This window comes from Dipteris shenzhenensis, chromosome 23 (assembly GCF_047967505.1).
Source record: "Dipteris shenzhenensis isolate YYH24624 ecotype China chromosome 23, Dip_SZ_1.0, whole genome shotgun sequence".
Classification (NCBI taxonomy): Eukaryota; Viridiplantae; Streptophyta; class Polypodiopsida; order Gleicheniales; family Dipteridaceae; genus Dipteris; species Dipteris shenzhenensis.
The window spans coordinates 5,101,991-5,107,733 of record NC_141618.1 but is presented as its reverse complement, the minus strand read 5'-3'; positions in this window follow the sequence as shown (position 1 = coordinate 5,107,733).

Sequence of the window (5,743 nt, the reverse complement as noted above, 5' to 3'; positions counted from 1 at the left end):
ATCAATGATTAAACAAGACACCATTGTCCGTGCCATAAAGTGTTGATGCCATATCATCTCGGTAAGCACAAAGGTAGGTGTGACTCCATTTTGGCCACCTTATGCTTTCATTAAATTGAGGATTATCCAAAAGGAGGATCAATAATACATAGCCACGGTCAAAAAGTCATTAATAAACTGTTACATCTTCCAAAGCTTGCAAGATACTAGTACATAAATTCAAAGGTCGTTGAAAAATTACATGTTACATGGAAGTTTACACAGAGACCATTATCAATACCATGTCATCTAGGTGAGCTGCATCACACCAAAACAATGTATCAATATTAGTCTATCATAAAGGGTGCTACTGTGTGAGTGTGTATGTTGAGAAGAAGTAATAGAGGGGTGTGTGTGTGTGTGTGTGTGTGTTCTCTAACCACTGGACCGTATAATCCTAAACCCTACCCTCCCCCCCTTCTGTGGGGCCCTTAGTTTAGTCATAGACTCACCACTTTTCCTCTTCACCTCTCTTTTCTTCAACCCTCTTCCTCATCATGCCACTTCTCTTCAAATCTCTTCCTCTCCACCCCTCTTCTCTTCTCCACAACTAATAGTCTCTGACCATCAGAGGCTTGTGGTTGATTTTGAAAGACAAATGGAAAACCTAACCATGCAACATGATAAAGAACATTAGCAAACTAATAGTGTAGCTTAATCACATCTTGAAGAGATCCGAAATCTTAAATATTCTCTAAACATCCTACAAGCCTAGTTGGTGTGATTACCCAAGCTCTAATGGATCACTTCTTGCTAAGGAGAAGCATGTTAAAGTATACCAGTTGCCCATCACAAAGTTATTTCTCCATTTGTAGTTATTACTCCATGCTTTGCAAGAGAGTTCAGATACCAAAGTGCTTCGGGCTATCATGCTTCCTTCATCGCGTAGCCAGGGTCCTTGTTACTGCCTCTGGGCAACAGCAGCACGATGATTTTTTGGTTTCTTTTAGTTTCACTCCTTTTCTTTTCCCCTCGTATCTTGTGCCCAAATTCACAACTCAAGCTCGGGGTGCTAAGTCTAACGCACCTTGGATTCTCTGTAGCTAGGTGAGTCCAAGTGGCCATTGTGGTCCATCTCTAAGGGCAGGAAAGAAAGTGTTTAATGCTGTAAGGCCACCATGTACCTTGTTTCTCCACTAGTCTCCATAACATGCCACTTACCAAGTAGTTCCTCTTGGGGTCCTCTATACCTGGGATAATTAATGGTTCTCAGCTCGAGGTATATTTCTATGCTTGTTTAAGCCTTTATTTGGGATGTATAAATCTCATAACTTTTTTATATTAGTCCTTTCATTGTTTTCTCTTTCACCTTCGAATTTTTATCCCCATTTCTTCCAATGTCTCATGTATATGATATATTCTCATCTAAGCATAATGTATCATTTTTAATATATGTATTTTTTAGATAAAGTTTGTTTAAATCACAATATCCGTCTCTTTTTTCCATTTTTCCTTTTTTTCTTTTGTGCACCGATCCAATGGGGTCCCAGCCTTGGTCTTCTAATATAAGTATATATCCTCACTCCACATGGAGGTGCCCCTCGATGCAAATGAACAAATGTGTGTGTTTTCTAATAAGGGGTAAGCATATATGTATTTTTTCAGTAAAGTTCCATTAAATCACAATATCCGTCTCTTTTTTTCTTTTGCGCACCAATCCAATGGGGTCCCAGCCTTGGTCTTCTAATATAAGTATGTATCCTTGCTCCACATGGAAGTGCCCCTCGATGCAAATGAACAAATGTGTGTTTTCTAATAAGGGGTAAGCATATCCTCCTTTTCTTTTTCACATCTAGGTCGTGATATTCTTCATAACTCATATTCCATAAGGAGAATGTGTGTGTGTGTGTGTGTAAGCACACATGTGTGCATGCACGTGTACGTGTGCATGTGTGTGTGTGTGTGTGTGTGTGTGTGTGTGTGTGTGTGCGCGCGCACGCGCATGCATGCATGTGTCAATGTGTGTGTGTGTGTGCATGTGTGCGTGTGCATGTGCGTGCGTGTGTGTGTGTGTGTTCTCTAGCCACTGGACCATATAATCCTAAACCCTACCCTCCCCCCCTTTTGTGGGGCCCTTAGTTTAGTCATAAACTTACCACTTTTCCTCTTCACCTCTCTTTTCTTCAACCCTCTTCCTCATCATGCCTCTTCTCTTCAAACCTCTTCCTCTCCATGCCTCTTCTCTACTCCACAACTAATAGTCTCCGACCATCAGAGGGTTGTGGTTGATTTTGAAAGATAAATGGAAAACGTTTCCTGACAGGTGGTAGAGCTAACCATGCAACATGATGAAGAACATTAGCAAACTAATAGTGTAGCTCAATCACATCTTGAAGAGATCCAAAATCCCACATATTCCCTAAACACCCTACAAGCCCAGTTGGTGATTACCTAGGCTCAAATGGATCACTTCTTGCTAAGGAGAAGCATCTTAAAGTATACCAATTGCCCATCACCAAAATAGACAATTTTGAAATTTCTTGTATATAGTAGCTCCAACAAAGGTGACACAAACCTTGGAGATCATGAAGGATGCTTTTATACTTAGGTATTGCATGCAGACTCTCCTTAGGCATCATGCTAATCCAATCCCTAGGATGGGAGGATCGGATTACATGAAGGGTAAGGAGAAGGTTCGTGACATTTTGATCCCCTGAATCAAATGAGCATGAATTTCGATCCCAAGAATTGTGTTAGGATGTACCCTCATGCTAATCCAGTACCTGGGATCAAAATTGCATGCAATCCCTATTAGATTGTATGCTCATCCAATCCTTAGGATCGGAGAAGCATGGAGCTCTACCCAAATTTGATCCAAGGGAATAAATGAGCATGGATCTCCACCTAAATCTAATCCTAGGAATTGAATGACATTATCATCTTGCAAATTCAATCCCCAAGATTGGATTAGTATTGAGATGCACACATGCTAATCCAATGGATCCAATTTTTTTGCAAACTCATGTTAACTCAATCCGAGGGATCAATTTTCTATGTGTTCTGAGTGTGTTCTAGGAATTTTCAATTTTCTCATTCTCATCACTTAAATCTTCAACTAAGCAAGAAATTTTTTATCCTTCAAAGGCTGACTCTTATGACAACTTTGTGATTGGAGGATGTCAAAATGTAGAGGCTGGAAGGTAGCTATGCATAGAGTACCTTAAATTTATGCATTTCAAAATAAAAGAGTGTAAAATATATGTAGGTCTTACAAAGGAAGAGGCCACTCTTCTTGCATGGCACCACAATAATATAATGACCACTCTATGGGACCACAATAATAATAACAACCACTCTTGCTTGGGACCAAATAATGATAATGATAATGATTTCATGAGGACTTATGACAAGGTCACCTAGCATTTAGAATCCACTATTGCAAGGAGACTGGCCTCATTTTTCATGTGACTACTAAGAGTTCTAATGCCATGTGGAGGTATGACTAGTTCTTTTAGTTATCTTCGTGTCTAAGCAAGAAGGACAAGAGAGAGGGTCTCCATCAGTCCCCAATTATCTTTAAATTCTCTCTTCACCTTGTGTCTGGGTTTGGTACGCCGTCTTGTATAGATTGACGCAGATGAAAATTTTGTCCTCTTTTGAATACCTTAAGGACTAACGACTACAATATATGTTATTGTGTTATGAACAATTTTGCAGCAAATATCCCTAAGAATGATTATAAGCTAGCCATTGGATATCCCTTATGGATTTAGGTTAAATGGAGTGTAAGTCATCTACCACTAGAATATAAGCAAATTGGTATCGGCCTTCAAGGTGCACAACACCTCTACAAATTGAAGCATTATTATTTTTCATTCTATAGCTCAGGAGGGTTGAGGTAGCTTCTATAAATAGCACACTCATGGACCATAACATTCTTAGGAGAGTATGATACTGTAAGTTAATTTGAAGTTAGTCTAACATCTTTAAAATTGTGCTAGATGTTGATTGGATTTTGGATCCATTCATAGTTTAAGGTGATTGGATTTATGACTTTTTCACCAAGATAGGGACAACCAAAATCTCATTGATTGGATCAATGAGATTTTGGATCCATTCATAGTTTAAGGTGATTGGATTTATGACTTTTTCACCAAGATAGGGACAACCAATGTTTGTGCTCTCCAAAAGAAGAGGTACGGCATGGTAGCTGAGAAAGATCCATTACAAGCATCGTTTATCTTGCAATGGGTATGCACATAATAAATGATCTACTGTATGCTGATTAGGTGGTGCAAAAAGTGGTTTTTAGGATATTAGTAGGTAGGTGATTTTACAAGCACTCTAAGGGGGTCCTTTTTAAATGAACATGATCAACCTTAGTCATCACATGCACATGAAAAACTAATTGGTTATGGATGACATGGGGAAAGACATTCAGAGCTTAGACTTGTAGAGAGTTACATGGGAAGATTTGGCACTAGGATTACTCCTTGATAGATCTTATTGAGATGCATTTGAGGTACAACCACTGTGACCAAGAGCTCAATAATATAGTAGAGGCTCTCCATGTCACTGGGACCATATCAAGACCAAGGTGTTCCACACCTTATGCAAGCAATTCTTATCCTCACAAGTTTTGTAAGTGAAGAAACCCTCCAATATCTCTCATTTCAAGCTCGGTACTAGGATGCATAGCACATAGAATGGGTAATAGAGGCCATAGCATGTAAATCCCTTTGTAAGCAAATCTATAAGCAATTGTGTGAGGCACTTTGGGATTAGGGGTCCTTCCTTTCCCTCTTCACTTGTCATGCTTTATCAGCACCAACTCCTTCCTTTCCCCATCTCCTCATCATCATTGGCTCCACACCTTTAGCACCCTTTTCTTTGGTGCTCTCTTCTTGGCTCCAACTTCGTTGGATATTATGGCTCCCCCTTTTGCTATATCTACACCAATTTCCTCTTCTTTGGCTCCCTTCCCCTGCCTCTTCTTTGGCCTGCTCTCCTCTACCCACCTCTTTGGCTAATACCCTCTACCCTCTTTGGCTACTAGCCCTCTCAAATCCTCTATGCTCCATTGACCCTTACCACCTTTTCTAAATTTTTCCTACTTGCACCAACGAACCATTTTGAACACCTCCTAGTGCTCTAGGTACCCATGAATGACCATCTTCGTTCCATGAAGGCACTCAATTATTATTTTGACCTCTTTAACTTGAGGGTCAAAGACTTTATTTTTCCCTCTTTAAATTGAGGGTCAAATAATTTAATTATGATTAAACGTACAACACTGTATGCTAAAAATTTTCAAAATATTTCACTCCCTCCAATGGAGACAATGGAGTGGAAGACACAAAACGGTTATAATGCATTCATTAGCCTTACTAAGCCCCTAATGTTAACACAAGAGGCCTTTATGTCGTGTCCAAAGCTGAGCATTGAGGAGAAGTAATCAGAGAAACTTCAGTTTATAAAATGAGGCTACCTTGGAGACAAAGATAGCTTGGGATTGAGATAGAGCCAAGGGTAAACAACCAGATGCAATGAGAAGTAGAGCCTGGAAAAAGAAGGATACAAAGGCCAAGGTAGAGGCATCGCATGATGAAATAAGTTTGGAAAAAAATGGAAATCAAGCTACTTGCATTAAATGAACATAAGATTGTTTTCATAATTGATGAAAAAGCAAGCATTACTGTAGCACAGAAATCATTTCTACAAGTGATGGTGCGAAGAGCCCAAATGGCAACCCTAATAGCAAGAA